Below are 19,519 nucleotides of genomic sequence, written 5' to 3'. Positions count from 1 at the left end.
ACCCAGTCATAGAATCATAGAAGATTAGGGTTGGAAGAGACCTCAGGAGGTCATCTAGTCCAACCCCCTGCTCAAAGCAGAACCAACCCCAACTAAATCATCCCAGCCAAGGCTTTATCAAGATGGGTCTTAAAAACTTCTAAGGATGGAGATTTCACCACCTCCCTAGGTAACCCATTCCGGTGCTTCACCACCCTCCTAGTGAAATAGTTTTTCCCAATATCCAACTTAGACCTCCCCCACTGCAACTTGAGACCATTGCTTCTTGTTCTGTCATCTGCCAGCACTGAGAACAGCTGAGCTCCATCCTCTTGGAACCCCTCTTCAGGTAGTTGAAGGTGGCTATCAAATTCCTCCTCACTCTTCTCTTCTGCAGACTAAATAAGCCCAGTTCCCTCAGCCTCTCCTCGTAAGTCATATGCCCCAGGGCCCTAATCATTTTTGTTTCCCTCCGCAGGACTCTCTCCAATTTGTCCACACCCTTTCTATAGTGGGGGGCCCAAAACTAGATGCAATACTACATATGTGGCCTCACAGTGCCGAATAGAGGGCAATAATCACTTCCCTCAATCTGCTGGAAATGCTCCTATTAATACAGCCCAATATGCCGTTAGCCTTCGTGGCAACAAGACACACTGTTGACTCATATCCAGTTTCTCGTCCACTGTAATCCCCAGGTCCTTTTCTGCAGAACTGACGCTTAGCCAGTCAGTCCCCAGCCTGTAGCAGTGCATGGGATTCTTCCATCCTAAGTACAGGATACTGCACTTGCCCTTGTTGAACCTCATCAGATTTTTTTTGGCCCACTCCTCCAATTTTTCTAGGTCACTCTAGACCCTATCCCTACCCTCCAGCATATCTATCTCCCCCAAGCTTAATGTCATTCGTGAACTTGCTGAAAGTGCAATCCATCCCATCATCCAGATCATTAATGAAGATGTTGAACAAAACCGGTCCCAGGACCAACCCCTGGGGCACTCCACTTGATACCAGCTGCCAACTAGACAGCGAGCCGTTGTTCACTACCCATTCAGTCCAACGATCTAGCCAGCTTTCTATCCATCTTATAGTTCATTCATCCAATCCACACTTCTTTAACTTGCTGGCAAGAATACTGTGGGAGACCGTATGGAATTTCTGATCAAAACAAGAGACCTTCTCCCTCTCTCTCTGGGGTTTTGTCACTAAAGAGTGTTTTCATTCCAGTGCAGAATGAAAACAAATTTTGAAAACTCAAAATTTTTCATGAAACAGAATTCATATTTTCCAGCCCGTTCCAATAATGGTCTTCATCGTAATGGGGCTTTATAGGCTTAGCAAATACCATTATACTAATGAGCACAAAGGCAAAGCACAACAGTATTTTTTTTTTTTATGGGAGTAGTTGTCTGAGTTGTGTGAGTAAGCTTTAGGGTGATATACTGGCTCCACAGAAGTCAGTGGCATAGCTTCCATTGATTTAAATGGGGCCAGGATTTCATCCCTGGTGTTACACTAATCATTTGGATTAATCCTAAAGAGTGCTGACCATCCACAACTCCTACTGGTGTCAGCAGCTCTCAGGACTGGGCTTGATGTTTGAGACACGGAGGAAATGCAAGTGAGAGACACCCAGTCTATATCCAGATCTGCATCCTCCAGCCCTAACTCTTAACTAGTCAGAATAAGTAATGAACTGCATATGCTTTTAACAGCTAAATGGGTCTGATTCTCTTCTCACCTACCCCAGTTTTACACCCATGTAACTCCATCAGCATCCATTATGCTAGTCCTACTTTACAGCAATTTAGTGAAAGGAAAATCAGGTCCAATGTTTCTTTATTACACTTGCCCAGGTATTGTAAGAAAGAGGAAAGGGATTTATCTTTTGGTCTTCACTTCCTGGGTTTGTGGCACAGCAACTCCTGTGCATAATTAGTTCACTTCTATCTTTACTTCATTCCCAGGGCTCACAACATTGTGGAACAGCTTAGTCTAACAGAATATTTATAGAACTCCCTGTTAAGCTAATGGTTACTCTTTTGCCTACAGATCCCAGGAGCTCTATCACTCCTGTCTGTTCTACTTCTGTCAAAGACACAATCAAGAAAGAGGAAGTGGGAGGAGTCTCATGGAAGTGGAGGAGATATGCCAATTATCTTCTCCCTCATTGTTTCAAAGGGACAAACTCACATTACATGTTCTTCCACAACATCTTTTCCACCCACATGCAATACAAACAGTTGATTGGATATTGAATACATTGGAAATGTCTATTTTAAAAAATCAAATACCTTTTTTTTTAAAATAAAAATAATGGGTTTTTAATATGAAAACATCAAAAATGTATAAGTGAATATATATACGTATAGGACTAAATCTTGGAGTCAATGAAGAGACTAGAATTTGAACTGGAATGTGTGTCTATTTCTAATTTGATCATTACATCAAAGAACTTTCAGTTCAAGGTATTTTTAGTTAATATACACTGTATATGGAGAATAGGTCATCAATGGCTATTAGCCAAGATGGACAGAGACTCAAACCCATGCTCTGGGTGTCCCCAGCCTTTGATTACTAGAAGCTAGGAGTGGACAACAGGGGATGGATCACTCGATGATTGCCTGTTCTGTTTATTCCCTCTGAAGCAACTGGCATTGGATACCATCAGAAGACATGATACTGGGCTAGACGGACCATTGTTCTGACCTAGTATGGCCATTCTTATGTTCATCTAGACATTATGTAATTCCACTTATATGCAGGTTTTACTGGGATTAAGTTCTGTAAATAGACTTATAATTGGTTTGCTTTTTATTTTTAAGATAAATTGGTAGAAATTTGCAAATGAATGAGGCCACTTAGTTCCTCTGAGGCTGCAGAGCCATATGTTTTAAATATTTCCATAACCACCTCTTTGTAAAGAAGGCTGCCCACCTGTGATTGAGCTTTCACACTTCTCTAGTTAACTGCTTTAACCCATTTTCCAGTGGACAGTAGTCTCCACAACAATAACTAGCTTCACAATAGTTATTATTTGGGCCCCATCTTGACAGTCCCAGCAGAAACTAAAAACAGAATAAGCACTGAAAGTATCTTCTGCTGCTTCTTTTTCTTTCCCTCCCCCATCTCCTGAACTGGTTCACCTATCCATAAAACTTTAGAAAACACACTACAGGAAATTGCTTGCTGTGATAAATATTTCCTACAAACCTTCAGCAGAAATGGATAATGATGGAATCAGCATATCTAAAATGAAGCCAAAACCAAATCCAAGGTAGGGAAACATTTCTGTTCAGCTCAAGCATGGGTAAGGTGCTTAAAAAATCCTTTTCCGAAACAGACCTGTTATCATAGATGTGTTTTCAGACTTATAAAGATAGCATGTATACCACTATCTGAGCCTTCCTTGTGATCAGTTGAGGACTGAGAAAAGAAGGGCTAGACATTCACACATGTGGAAAGAATAATGCTTCCTTCTTCACTTTAAACCACACTGTATATGGCTGCAGTTAAATTGACATCTAGCCACTTCCTCTTTGCTTTATTGCCACATCATTTATAACCTTCAGTGTGCATAATTTTGGAGTTATTGGGATGTCATATACTTTATGACATTTGCTACTTCTGCCTGAATTTGTTCTTTTGAGGCATTCAATACAGCATGTAAACCAGGCTTCTACTTGCTATTTCCAATACATGTTATTATGTCCTTTCTTTTGTCCTGCATGATTATCTCACGCTAAGCATTATACAGTATCATCTTCCAAAGTGGCTTAACAGAAGGGAATGTGTTTATAACATAATAATCCACAGAGCTTCTAAAAGACAACATATGATGTGGTGGTAGCCCACCTATGTTGTGACAATAGATTTTATCTGATAAATTAGACCCTGGTTCAAATTCAGAGCTGATGTGAAAATAGGTGTATTGGAGTGTAAGTTGGTGTAATTTATACCTTCTTCCAGCCCCTCAGTTTGTAAGTGTCACTGGTTTAAACTCATTTAGTCCCAATTGGCTGGTGTGTTAAAAAAAAGTGCATGTACTGGTTTAAGGGGTGCTGAGAAAATACATATAACTATTACCCCCCCCCCCTTCCTTTCTGCACCTCAGCATAACTCTTTGATGAAGCCCAAGTCAGAGCTCGGACTTTTCAGGACTTTTCAGAAGGCATTACCTAGAGGTAAACCTCAGGACTATTGTAAGTAAATATGGAAAATAGGTGTTCATAGTTCCTGCACCCCTTACAGGCTTGATCTTTTAGACTTAGGCTGACAACAGTAAAAAAAAAAAAAAAAAAAAAAAACACGTTTGGAGGCACCCACTCTTCAATATGATTTACATATTTCCCCTCTGTAAGACCCACAGAGTGTGTGATAACTCCTAGTCAGGATACTTAGTTCTTTAGTTCAAACTGTAGAGGTGATGCTATGACTAATACCAGGGAACTGTTTAAGAACATTTAACTCATTGTTCAAAAAGCAGTAATCTCAAAGCTGCGAAAGAAGGCTACACTGGTTAAAAAACAAACAAACAAACAAACAAACAAACAAACAAAAAACCAGGCTGTCATGGAGAGAAAATGAAATTAGCTATTAAAAAAAAAGAAAAAAGGGAAAGTTGACAATCACGAATGTAAATTATAAAGTAGGAAGTACAGAAAATTGATAAGGGAAGCAAAAGTTCACAAGGAGACATTTTTGGCCAGGAGAGTTAAAGACAATATCGAATTATGGTGTTCAGACTACAAGAAGGATGTTGAAAGTGTTCAGAGAACAGCCATGAGAATGATTAAATGATTTATATTGAAAGTCTCAAGGAGCTCCACCTTTAGCTTATCAAAGAGAAATTTAAGGAATGACTTGTTAACGATGTATAAGTACCTTCACAGGGAACAGAAATTTGATAATAGTGGATTCTTCAAACTACCAGACAAAACTATAACAAGAACCAATGGCTGGAAATCAAGACTAGACTAGAAATAAGGTGCAAATTCTTATCAGTGAGGGTAATTAATAACACTGGTCTACAATTTTTGAGAAGTCGTCTGCTTCGGAGATAAAATGTGCTATTTATTATGTATTTTGATGTGCTGAATTCAAATATGACAATTAAAACAACTGATTGGCTACTATTTCTAAGATATTTAAGTTTTTACATTTTATGTCAATGTAAATTATGTAGATAGTAGAGTTTTAATCATAAATTGTAAACCTAGATTATTTCATGTGTTTATGGTTGCTTTACATGATAATATTTCACCTGTCCTGTTTATGTAACACTTTAAAAATCAGCAAGAGGGTTATATAAATAAAATTTATTATGAAACAAAAGGCAAAAAACTATTATGTACATAGTTTAGTCCTATTCAGTGTCTACTCGGCGCTTCTTGGCTTGTCTCTTGTATTCATTAAATGGAGCATCTCTTTTCACTGTCCAGCAATAGTCTGCAAGCATTGATGGGCTCCATTTGACCTGATAGCATTTCTCCATTGTTGCAATGTCCTGGTAAAATTGCTCGCCGTGCTCATCGCTCACTGCTCCACAGTTCGGTGGAAAAAAATCTAGATATGAGAGCAAAAAATGTATCTTTAGTGACATGTTGCAACCAAGGCTTTTGTATGCCTTGAGGAGGTTTTCCACCAACAACCTGTAGTTGTCTGCCTTGTTGTTTCCGAGAAAATTTATTGCCACTAACTGGAAGGCTTTCCAGGCCGTCTTTTCCTTGCCACGCAGTGCATGGTCAAATGCATCATCTCAAAGATGTTCACGAATCTGAGGACCAACAAAGACACCTTCCTTTATCTTAGCTTCACTTAACCTTGGAAATTTTCCATGGAGGTACTTGAAAGCTGCTTGTGTTTTGTCAATGGCCTTGACAAAGTTCTTCATCAGACCCAGCTTGATGTGTAAGGATGGTAACAAAATCTTCCTTGATTCAACAAGTGGTGGATGCTGAACACTTTTCCTCCCAGGCTCCAATGACTGTCGGAGTGGCCAATCTTTCTTGATGTAGTGGGAATCTCTTGAACGACTACCCCATTCTCAGAGAAAACAGCGTACTTTGTGTATCCAGTCTGCAGACCAAGCAAGAGAGCAACAACCTTCAAATCACCACAAAGCTGCCACTGATGTTGGTCATAGTTTATGCACCTCAAAAGTTGTTTCATGTTGTCATAGGTTTCCTTCATATGGACTGCATGACCAACTGGAATTAATGGCAAAACATTGCCATTATGCAGTAAAACAGCTTTAAGACTCGTCTTCGATGAATCAATGAACAGTCTCCCCCCATCTGGATCGTGAATGATGTTGAGGGCTGCCATCACACCATCGATGTTGTTGCAGGCTACAAGATCACCTTCCATGAAGAAAAATGGGACAAGATCCTTTTGACGGTCACGGAACATGGAAACCCTAACATCACCTGCCAGGAGATTCCACTGCTGTAGTCTGGAGCCCAACAGCTCTGCCTTAGTCTTGGGTAGTTCCAAATCCCTGACAAGGTCATTCAGTTCACCTTGTGTTATGAGGTGTGGTTCAGAGGAGGAGGATGGGTTAAAATGTGGGTCCTGTGACATTGATGGTTCAGTTTCGTCCTCTTCATCTTCCTCATCTGACTCAAGTGAGAATGATTCTGGTGCATCAGGAACCAGCAGTCCTTCTCCGTGGGGTACTGGGCGTATAGCTGATGGAATGTTTGAATAATGCACAGTCCACTTTTTCTTCTTTGAAATACCTTTCCCAACTGGAGGCACCATGCAGAAGTAACAATTGCTGGTATGATCTGTTCGCTCTCTCCAAATCATTGGCACTACAAAAGGCATAGATTTCCTTTTCCTGTTCAACCACTGGCGAAGATTTGTTGCACAAGTGTTGCAGCATATGTGTGGGGCCCACCTCTTGTTCTGATCTCCAATTTTGCAGCCAAAATAAAGGTGATAGGCTTTCTTAACCATAGTGGTTATACTGCGCTTTTGTGATGCAAAAGTCACTTCACCACAAACATAGCAGAAGTTATCTGCACTGTTCACCCAAGTATGAGGCATCTCTGCTCACTTTGATTAAACAGAAATGTGTCCCTTTGCAAAATCAAACACTGACAAATAAGAGAGCACGACACTGTATGATTTCTAGAGCTGATATAGGGCAATTTGTTCAGCAGAGTGAGGTCAGCTTCGTTATGATTGCATCATCCATGACTTCTAGGATTAACATGATGCAATTCATATCATGTATGACTCAATACCAGCTTCAGATTGCATCATTCATTGTTTTGCCTAAAAAGCAAGTACTGTCCAAACCCAGTCATAGATTTATTCATAGATCCAGTCAAAGATGTATTTTAGTCATTTCTGGTTTAAATTGAGATCCCTTCCCTTTATAACTCACTTATCCTCCGCCATTCCCAAGTCAAGGGTCGTATATACTGACCCAATAGCATATCTTGAAAACTAGAGCCAATCAACAATTTTAAGCATCATTTTCGTTCTCAGTGACCCAGAATTAGTAAAGGTTGACTATATTTATTTTAGAAGCATTTTGGCTGTAGAGCAGTGTAACTGAAACAACTTACAAAGGACAGTGCTGAATTCTATATGATTGGAGAGTTTTAAATCAAGATTGATTTTTTTTTCTAAGAGATATGTTCTAGTTCAAGCACAGCTGTTGGACTTGAATTAAGAATTAATAGAGGGAAGTCCTGTGCCCTGTTTTATGCAAAAGGTCAGACTGGATGATCACAATGGTCCCTTTTGGCTTCAAAAATATATGAATGTTTTAGATCTATAGGTAATAAGTTCAGTTCCCAAACATGACCAACATGATGGTCATTATGCAATGTCTCTTATACACCAAAGTTGTGACTAGACTAGACGTGATAAATTGATCCCCGCTGGATCGATCACTGCCCGCCGATCCAGCGAGTAATGTAGAAATACCTTCAGATCCTGAAACGTGGAATTATTAGCTTTCTTACAAACCCATTTTGATAAAGGTCCAAAATAAAAAAATATATATTCACTCTGTCCAAAATTACACAGTCCAAAAGAGGGAAAGGAAAAGAGGGTGAGAGGTAGTTTTGATTATATATGCGATATTGATTTAATTTATTTTACAGACTTTTTACAGAGAGATGAGAAGATGATTCTGCTTGGTTAACCATGTCTAAAATAGCTTAGTTTTCTCTGTGTGTATAGAAGCATTAGAGGATTAAAATTAGGATTAGCATATGATTGTTCAAAGAGTATGAAATCTTTTCCATTACTAAGGTTTGAAAAAGCCTGTATGACTCCCCCCACCCCCGACCTCCTCCTCCCATTTGCAGTGTTGTACAGTGCATTTTCTTAAAATGGAACATGACTTTAGCGAGTGGTAGCATTAACAAAACTACTTTTTGCATTGCATTTTATCAAACAGGGCACAATTTGGGGTGATGAACAACAAATACTTCATAAAGAGGAAAGAAATGAGCTTCCAAACAGCGCACTGACAGAATTCAGGGAGAAACAGCTGCTGGGAATGGAGGAGACAGAGAAAAATGTTTGCTCCTTTAGAAATCACCACCTTTAACTATCTGTGACTTGAGCATTATTCTCAGAATTTGGGGGAATTCGCAGGATTTGGTGAAAGAAAGAAAGAATCAATCTTTAGTGTTAGAAAGTTTTGGGCACCCTGGTTTTCCATCCTGGCCATGGTCTTGCCACTCCTGTGGCACACACCCCTCCCTTTCGCTGGCATGTCTCCTACATCATGGGCTACAGGAAGGGGCCTGAGTGAGCCAGCTTGCACCCTCTGGGGACTCCCTTATAAAGAGGAAATCTCCTCTCCTTTTATGTCACTTGAGCAGAGAGAAATGAGCAGACATGTCCAGGACATCTGGCCCACTCTCTCTGCAATGCACTTATAGGTCTTTAAATCAGAAATGGAGGAGAATAGCTTACATATGGAAAACTGAGAGGACTCCAAAAAACAGGGTTTACTTGGGAATGTTGATAACACACATGGAGGAGGGCTGCTTCATTCACTACATCAAAGAAAACCACTACATGATTTCCCTATTAGTATCTGTCCCTATCTAGACTGAAACCTTTTTATTTATTTTAAATTAGGGCACCCTAATCATCACTGAAGGAATTAAGGGGTGTTTGGCACCTTTTCCCAAAAGTGATGGGATTATTCTAAAACTCAAGAACCCTGGATCAGTGTTTTCTCTCTAATTTAGAAAAATCACAGGATTTAAATTGTGTCATGATCGCTTGGTGATTTTACTGGGATTATCATTTAAGGTTATGTATCCATTTAAAAACTCTAATTTACGAACATGTTCTGGTGGTAGCCAAACATACATTCATTGGGGGGGTGGGGGTGTTTTGTTTTTTGGTGTTGTTTTTGGAAGGTGTGGGGGGGAAAGGAATATTAGACTATACCAGACAGCTCAGAATAAATGTAATGGGACACACTTTCAATAGAAAAACTGACAGATGGCTTGGGAGAGGGAGTCAATATATTTTACCATGTGCAGTTCCTTTTGCTAGAATTGGAGGAACTTTAACCACCAAACCAAAAAAAAAAATTCCTTTTCTTCATTACAAGACAATTATTGTTATGATCATGCATATCATCCATACATATGTTCACATAAATAAATGCTAGATCCATACATATGTTCACATAAATAAATGCTAGAGGCATAGTAGGCTCTTGTTAGCTAGTGCTGTTTGCAAAAGAAGCTTGGTTGAATGCCATGCCCCACATTGTGAACAATGGTTAACTTTATAAGCACTCTAGCCATACTGGACCTTTTAATTAATAAGTGATTTAGGAGAGAAGGATTCAGCCAACAACATATGTTGGGCCTGATTCACATCACTCCGGTGAAGACTATGGAGTTGACACCAGTGAAAACTGTTGTCAGTGTCAGAGGATAATCAGGCCTGTAATGCTTAAAAAAATATTTACTATTATTGGTTAAACACCCAAAGAGGTTGAGATTGGCTTGGCTCAGCTTGGCCGACACATAAAGGCACTGAAATCCAGGTCCCCACTATGACTGATTAAATGAGTTCTGTGCTGTAGCAGAGGAGTGAAATCTGCATTGCAGCGGTTTGCGTCACTTTTCCACTTTATAGCATGAGCAACTCATCTAGGGCGCTATCCAACACCCACGGATTGGGCTTTTTAGCCATCCTAGTGGTACTGTATGTCTGACCATTCTCACTGTAATACAAATGGTTGTCAGCTAAACTAGAGCTTCAAAATGTAATCAAGTAAATAATTTCCTGTTATCATGTGAATTAATTGCCCATAGAACAAAGAACAGGAGAACAATTAATTTTCTTTCTTTAGTGCTTCCTATAAGAGACACAATAGATCGCAGCCTTATTATTATTGACCTGCTTTCGCTTTTTTACCTTTTGGGTGATGAAGGGGGCATTTCCCCCCCTTCAGCTGGTGCATGCATTCTCAATATGAACTACAGCTACTCTTTATCAGCAAGCCAGCAGTGCTCTGCAAGTGTCAAGTGAGAGTGTGCGTGCCATGAAAGCATCAATTTTAACCTAATTAATAATTAAAGTGTCCTTAACATTTCCTGATTTCTTTTTCACTTTATTATCATTCCCAAAGATATCATACTACTTTGCATAATTAAGTGAATGGGATTTTAAAAGTGCTTGCAATTCAGAGGCCGTAGTTGAGGGTCAGTCATTGCATCCAGTAGTAGAAACCACACTTTTCAGATTATAACCAGGCCATTTGAATTAATTTCCTGTGGAAAGTTAGAAGGCAATGTTTTCAGGATTGGCTTTTAGTTACTATCAGCTGGGCAATTGTTTTAGGTTTAGAAGTTACTAAATTGTTTACTTGTGCTGTTCACCTGTGGTCTCTTTTCTTATATTAAGTTTTAAACTCTTTTTGTTGTGTGTTTCTATATTGTTTAGCACTATAGGGTCCTGGTCCATAACTAGGTTTCCTAGACTCTACCACAATACAAATAAATAATAAAAGCTGTGTTAATGGTACTGTAATTTCACTGTGGGCCTCCCTCCTCCCTCCCCCCTCCCCCAACACACACACTGACTCATCGGTTGTAGCTAAAAATGAACATTGCATAAAAAATATATTTCAGCCTTCTTCCTCTCGTAGCAATGTAGCTGGATGTTTGATTATGTTCAGCCCCCTTTGGTTGGAATGCTATATTTACCGAACATTCCAAATCTCAATTCTGTTATCTCTGCTGAAGATTTCCCATGATTGACTGAAAACTATTTGGCTACTATATTTAAGCTATCAACTTGCTGATCAGTTCTTTCCACACCAACTTAACTGGTCTACTGGATGAGAAAGAATTTGTGCATAGCAAGGTGCACTGAGGGATATGACAGGAATTAGATCTTGTTGGGAGAATCTTCCTGAGTAGTGCCATTCAGAAAGCCAAGAATGTGATGTTGGGCAATTGTTCAGCTAGTGCAAGGCACCTCTCTTGTGGGATTCTACAAAGTTCCATTTTGTTCCCATTCCTGTTCCTAGCTCCCTAATGTTGCCATGACAGCTAAGATCAATGGAGACACTCTAACAGTCTCGAGATCTGCATTTGTATGCTATAGCTGAGCCTTCTGAGTGAAGGGTCCTCAGCTGTGGAATTTACTTCCCCCCCAGATCTGAAAAAGTCCAAGCCTGTTGACTGTACAAGACCTATCCATTCTTTCAGAACGTAGCTGGATGGTGTGGAGATACTGTCAAGCTGTGTAATTAGCTTTAAGTGTAGGAGGAGGGAGTCATTTAGGTTGCCATAGTCAATGTGTTTATATTTTTAAAAATTATATACACACACACATATATACACATACATCACTTCCATTGGTGTTTGCAGTGTTGTTGTAGCCATGTTAGTCCCAGAATATCAGAGAAACAAGGTGGGGGAGATAATATAATTTATTGGACCAACTTCTGTTGGTGACAGAGACAAGCTTTCGAGCTATGCAGAGTCCAGACCTGAAGAAGAGCTCTGCATAGCTCAAAAGCTTGTCTCTTTCACCAATAGAAGTTGATCCAATAAAAGATATCACCTCACCCACTTTACCTCTCTCCATATACACATGGAGATATTATTGAATACAAAAAAATAAATACAGAAATTGACTAAATGAATTAAAGGAATGAGCTCTTTATGGGCATGGAAGGATCAGATTTAGATTTAGAATATATTTGAAATTGCATTGTGATACTGGAACAGTTTATAATGTTGACATTAAAAAACATGCACACACATCCACACACAGAGAGACCATATCACAATAGCTGAAAATGTACCCAGCACATGTCTGTTATTATGTCCAACAACACTGATGTTAATATGTGAGTAGTAAAATAGCCTGTAAAAAGTTGAGTATGAATTTTGCTACAGGAAATTTAGGGCAGACAAAAAGCAATAAGGAAGATGGAGACACCTTTCCTCTAGGAATTTCTGTCCTATTCTATATGGTTTCTTATACTGTAGTCATCACAGTGGTACCTGAGAGCATTCTGAATTAAGCAACATGACTGTCACATGTTGTTTGTTCTTTGGAAGTTTAGGTTCAGTTTGAATGTCAGATCAGGAGTTTAGATTTAAGATCAATTTGATAGATCATTATAGTTAATTGAATACCCCACATTTTCCAAAGTCAAACAACTCTTACCAAATTAAGTTCTCAGGCAGGAGTTTTCTCTCTGAAAGTCTCCAATTCTTCACATGAAGCTATTAGATAGCAAATCCAGAGTTCTCTCCGTACTGAGATCTCCAGAGGCCACTTTCCTGTGGCACTAATGATTTCCTACAAGTGATGATAATAATATGAGAAATAGGTACACTAAATGGAATTTTTTGTGACATTTCCAAATCTCAGTCTAACAAATGGAGACAGTGAGCATAGAATATGCTGACTTATCTCATTTCTTAAATGCCATCAGTGCATCTTTAAAGAGAAGATATAATCCAAAGGATATTGATCTCTGTGTGACTATGAATGCCTATTATCTGCTCTGCACAATCTCAGGGAATGAAGCACAAAATGGTGTGTGCGTTTGTTGTTGGAAGCTATTCTCTTCATTCAAACTACATCTGATGTTTTCTTTTATGGAGACTAACATTTAACCACACTTTGTCCCTTCAATTAATCATGATCCAAAGAATCACACTCATTCTCTGCCCCTTCTCTCCATATCAAAAGCAGATGTAGAACAAAGCAGTCTCCTTGAAGAGATTCCGTGAAGATATTTCTTAGGTGAACACAATCCAGAACTACCCAGAAATGGAGATTAATGACTCACTGTGTTGCCATCATTTGACATTCACGACTTAGAGAATACAAAATTCCATAGTGAAGCTATAACATGCAGCACTAGCATCACAGATCTTTTTTTCATCCCTGCATCACTAACACACCACAAACTTCCATGGACTTCAGTGAGATTGATCTTGGTGGGAGTTTTAGAAGTGCAAGGATGTGCAGAACCGGACCATAAACCTTAGTGACTGAGAGGAGCTGAAGTAGAGATGAAAACAGCTAGAGCTATTTACATGCTGATCAGCTAAAACACTTGAAGGGCTTTTGCATAGAGGGCTGCCTTACTCATGAAGGACTGTGTTAATGCTAGTTAATAGTTTGTACAGGGTCTGAAGATGTAAATGCTATGCAAGTGCTAAGGCTTATTATTACTTTAAATTTTAGGCAATAATGACTTTGACTGTAATGTCTTTAGTGGGGGTTTTGGCTGAGTAAGGACTGCAAAGATTGGACCAGAGACATTTCAGGGATATTAGCTACTGACTTCACTCTTTTTGGCAAAGAGTTTCACTCACCATCCCATTCCCCAGCCATTAACTGCAAAAGCTGTGGTTCTGATCTCAGCCACAAGCTGGGATGACTCTATTCAGGGTCCTCTGAAGATTTGACAAAGTCCTGCCTAAAGAGAGAGATGTCAGATCCTGATGTCCTTAGAGTCTTATCCTTTAAGGCAAAACTCCTGCTGGAGTCAATAGAATTTTGCCTGATTTTGGATTGCAGGATTGGGCAGTGCATTTTTAAAATAAAATCAGAAGGGGAGCAGTGAATGGCACATAGATAGCACACTAACTTTTTTAATGCTTAACAATTTAAAATAAAGGATTGAAGGTTTCTTAATGGTGGACTATCTAGGTGCCTGTTGGGACGGTTGCCATTTTAGCTTTCTGGGGGCTGCAACATCAACATTTTGTTTCCTAAAGAGTCAGATTAAGCTTTAGTCACTTTAACTCGCCAGTTTCAGCAAAGGGGGTATTTGCACTCTTCATTGAGAGGTGGGTACCATCCCACAATCACCATCCTCACAATCAGACCTGAGACACTAACCTGCCCAAAAGTGTTTGTTGATATTTTTGGGCATATATCTTCTGCTCTTCATTATTCATTTAAGCAGTGAGCAAGTCTTGAATATTTGAGCAAACAGCAACGGGGGTCAAAAATAAAAACAAAGAAAACAGCTTCTTTCTAATTTGCATTTGCCTGAAGCAACATCAACATAGCTGATGTTTCATTCCACTAGTAGGGAAAGATTCAGATGGACTGCACCTGGAGTAAAATCAATCACTATCTGAATGGGAGTCAGCTTCCATTTGCAATTGGCAGGCTTTTTTCCTCCAAAAGAGAGAGAGTTTTTAAGAACTTTTCAAAGAAGCAGATAGATAGATAGATAGATAGATATTGTATTTATTTCTGTAAATGGACATTAAAGTTTGGTCCTTGGGAGGAATGAGAGAAGGAAAAAGTATTTCTTAAGGAGCATAAAGAAGTCACACCTGCACAGCTAATATTAAATGGGTCACTTCATGGAAAGTGTGTCACTGCCACAAATTAGAGGAGGCTAAGCTTCAAACAGGCTGCCTGCTTCATAAAAAAAAGTCAAAGTGGCAAGTCAAATTTAGCTTTGCAAAACAGGAATGAGGCCTTTACAAATCAGAATCATTTCACTGCCGGTGAAAAATAAAATAAATAAATAAATAAATGAGGAGCCTTGTGAATATATTTCACCAGTGCATATATAGCACTGACAGCCACCTATTGCACTAACTGTATCATTCCACAAATGTAGTAAATTTAAGGATTTTTTTTAAAGGATCTACTTTGCTGTATGTTCAGAAGCCAAATAATATTTTGATTAATATTTAAACTTGACTATCTACCTAATAGTTCTGCGTAAACTGTTTTTTTGCCTCTGGGCAAAGGATCTGTCTAAACGAAGATGTGTTAGTGATGCTTTCACATGATAGCAGGGTAAGAGCTTCCTGTCTGCTAATTTGTTTGTTGTGTCATATGGAGTGTAAATGAGGTCTGAGAATTTTGACTGCTGTAAATATTCCACAGCATACGTGTGCAAATGTGCAGGTGTACATGAGATTGCTTTCCAAAGATATCAGAGGGGTAGCTGTGTTAGTCTGGATCTGTAAAAAGCAACAAAGAGTCCGGTGGCACCTTCTAGACTAACAGATGTATTGGAGCATGAGCTTTCCTGGTGAATACACACTTGGTCAGACGCATGTAATGGAAATTTCCAGAGGCGGGTATAAATATGCAGGCAAGAATCAGTCTGGAGATAACGAGGTTAGTTCAATCAGGGAGGGTGAGACCTCTATTACTCTTGCTCATGCTGAACAACACCTTACGCCAGGGGTCAGCAACCTTTCAGAAGTGGTATGCTGAGTCTTCATTTATTCACTCAAATTTAAGGTTCCGCGTGCCAGTAATACATTTTAACATTTTAAAAGGTCTCTTTCTACAAGTCTATAATATATAACTAAACTATTGTTGTATGTAAAGTAAAGAAGGTTTTTAAAATGTTTAAGAAGCTTCATTTAAAATTAAATTAAAATGCAGAGCCCCCCGGACCGGTGGCCAAGACGTGGGCGATGTGATGCCACTGAAAATCAGCTCGCGTGCCGCCTTTGGCACATGTGCCATAGGTTGCCTACCTCTGCCTTACACCATAGTAAATCCCAGTGAAGCTAATGGATTAAGGTGCTGTTCAGTGGACAAAACTCACCCTTGGACAAGGGGCCAGAATAGGCCAGTTAATCACTTAAAACTTCAAAATACAGCTTAAATTAGAGTCCGGAGGAACATTAGTCTTCTGCTGGCCTTCTGTACACATGAATAAAGGGATCAGAGTCTGGACTTCAGTTATTATAAAACCTTGCTAGATTCTAAAATGTAATGGTTGTTTGGTGGACCCTATGAAATGAACTGATTATCCTCCTACAGATAATAGTCCACCACAGTGCTTAATTTTTAGTAAAAGAGGTGTCAAGGCTCAAGCAATGTTTCTGCATTCATAATTGATGACGCAAGCCCAGGGCTAAGAACTGCCAAGTCTAGAGGTGCCAGGGCTCAGCCATGGCACAAATTAAGCACCGAGTCCATGTCATAGAAACAACTGTCAGAATCGCCCAAAGAGACGAAGGGCTAAAAGGTAACAGCAGTGTCATTACCCTGCCACCCCTAGCAGTTGTTGTTTAGATCAGGGTTATTTCCCATGTGTTATCTATTCTGTGAGTAAAGAGAACAATTAGGTCATCACGGTTGTCATCAGTGCTGAATCTTTCACTAAGATTAAATTGACTTTATGAGATACATAATTTTCAAACCTGATTTTGCTTCTTCGAATCCTACAAGCATCAGTCCCCACAAGACCCAAGCATCAGCATGTAGAGATAACCTGATTCAACAGCAAATTATTTTCCAAACCCTAGTAATGAAAATAATCTGTATTCACACTGATCTGCATGTCACCTCTAAGGCGATAGTTAAAATGATTCCTAATCCATAGCTTCAATTCAAAACGAAACCATCAAGGAAATAAAAGCAGCTCTTCAATGGCTGTAAATGAGAATATGAGAGAGAGATTCACACCAAACAACTATTTTCCTTCATTCTTTCCATCTCTCTTGCTGCCAGCTGAACTGTCAACCTGTCTCTTTTGAGTTTCATACCTTTCCCTGAATGCATTTTTTCCTCTCCACCCATATCTGTTCAAAGCCATCAGTCACACTGCAGCTTTGTAATGAACTCTCTCCCTGCCAAGGCAAGAAAATGACATCATTTTCAAAGGGGGATCAGCACTTTAATCTTGAGGAGATAGGGAACAGAACAAAGGAATCATCTGGCAGAAGAGAAGTGGGAATGAGGTGGGTAGGGGTTGGGGGAGGTAGGAAGAATCCTTGTACCCTTTTGATGCTCCATATAGCAAGCTTTAGAAATTTGGAACATATTTGTTCTTTGTAATTGTAAAGATCTGGCCCTTAGGGTCTTGTCTGGAGGTAATTTCTGAGGGAGCATTACACATTGCCTCAAACTGCGAAAAGGGAGAGAGCAATGTTTGAAAGACTTGCTGCCAGTTTTTGACACGTGTTCAGTATTAATGATTTGGAAGACAGAGCACACTAATGCAGGTGTGCAGGTATCATCTCAGCCACACTAAAATGCCAAAGAAATCCTCAATTCCAGGGACTATGTGGAAACTGAGTTAAGGACAGTGAACGACAAATTTCCTTCAGCCATGCTAGGACTGAACAGACTTTGGACCTGATCTAATGCCCTTATAAGTTAATGAAAATATCCCCTTTGCCTTCAAAAAGCATTGGATCAGGTCCTTCACGCAGGTGGAAGAAACATGAAAATAGCCAAGTGTTGTGGAGACACATAACCTGAGTCTCATTTGCTCTAAGGTCCTTTTACACCATCAGAGAAGTGCAAACCTCATTCTTAGTTTCAGTAAGGCCCTTTTCATCTCTGTGGCAATATAAAGGGGCCCTATTGTAAATGAGAATCAAGTACACATTTGGAATAGCAACTGATTCCAATGGGACATCTAATGAGTGATGTGTGCACCTCAGAAGGTTCAGAGGTTTGATCTGTATAGACACCCAAAACACTGGATTCTTTTCTGACACAATAAAAAAAACTTGAATTTGGAAAAAAAAAAAAAAAAAAAAACACAAAACACCACTAAGCCGGAAATCTCACAAGAACAGGTTTTCTCGCAAGATGTCAGGTAATTCTTGCTTCCAGTCAGGCCTGATTTGCCATTCTTGCCATAACTTGGCACTGCTGCTTCTATGGCTACCATAAGAGAATGCACGGGTAGGTGCAAATGAAAAGTAATATTTTACAAATAAATTTATACTAATTTTTGCAAAAGTTTGGTGTGTGGTTTTGGATTAAGGTTTGGTAACTTAATTACTTTATCCCAGCTGGTTTAGCCATCCCAAAATATAGCTCTTTAATTTTTTTAGAGTCAAGAATTACAGTCACAGATTACACTTTAAAAATGGGGTCCAAAGGAATGACCTCATTTCTAGAGCTTGTTGGGAAATTTCAATTAACCTTTTTTTGCAAACAGGATCAGTTTTGATGAATCTCCTGATTCAAAAACAAAACAAAACAAAAACAACAAGAAAAGAAACCCACCATCAGTGGAAAAAAGTTTCAAAATAGTTGAAATGTTCTATTTTAACATTTTTGAAACAAGAAATTTTAGACAAAACTACTTTTGTTTTGAAATTTTCATAAGTTTGGACTGTCTGGAAATGGGACGCTGGACTGGTTGGGCTGGTGCTCTACCGCGTTATCAAGAATTTTCTTTCTCAGGTGCTTGACTGGTGGGTCTTGCTCACATGCTCAAGGTCAAACTGATTGCCAAGTTAGAGTCAGGAAGGGATTTTCACCCAGTTCAGATGGACAGGCACTTTGAGGGTGGTTCAGTTTCCTCTGCGGCAGTGGGCGCAGATCACTTGCTCACCTGGCCTATCTCACTAAATTAATTCCCTGCCATTGAAAGGGCCTCCGCTATTGGTGCACCGCCTGTCCCTCCTGTTCTCTGCCTGTGGCACATAATAGTTGACTTTCCTGAGGGCTGTAATACTCTAGTCTAATTTTGGGTGTTGGGTTTGATTTCCTGCCCAAACCTACTCAATTACCTTTCAGAGGTGGTTACTCTTAGCAAGTTGTTGTTCTTTTCCTACGTTAGAGTATCAGCATACTCACAAAATCTGTGCCTCATGGAATTCACATAATAATTATATCAGTAATCTATTTCTATCACAAAGTGATAGTAATATATGACCAATTATTTTGAGAAGCAACAACCGAAGTTGATAAAAAATTAATAGCAATTCAGTCATTCAGTGAATGTCACTTTTTGTGTGTGTGAGATTTCTCCAGGAGCAGCTTCCAATATTCTCACATTGAGATATTATTCCAAATTATTTATCAGATAATTTCCGTGAATAATTTTTCATTGGTAGCTTGTTTGTTAGAAGATTATTGAGAGTATTCAGTTTTTTCAAAAATTAAATGCTGAACATATGATATTTTCTTCTTTGATTAGAGGAGGTAACCCTTAGAATAATATTTTTAGTGCAATATTCTCTTTAGTGATTATTTTAACTTGCATTCCTTTAAGATTTTCCAATATGAATTTAAAATTCATTATTTCTTGCCAATAAACTTGTTTTCTAGAAGATTT

The 19,519-nt window shown here is 39.1% G+C and overlaps 1 long non-coding RNA gene across 1 annotated transcript in view; it reads right to left on the bottom strand.

Moving 5' to 3' along the window:
• Positions 1 to 19,519, bottom strand: part of LOC117876215 — a 165,937-nt gene that overhangs the window by 76,397 nt on the left and 70,021 nt on the right. The gene's annotated exons all lie outside the window — the stretch shown is intronic.

This window comes from Trachemys scripta, chromosome 4 (genome assembly GCF_013100865.1).
Source record: "Trachemys scripta elegans isolate TJP31775 chromosome 4, CAS_Tse_1.0, whole genome shotgun sequence".
In the NCBI taxonomy this organism is placed as follows: Eukaryota; Metazoa; Chordata; order Testudines; family Emydidae; genus Trachemys; species Trachemys scripta.
This window is presented reverse-complemented; position numbering and strand designations above follow the sequence as displayed.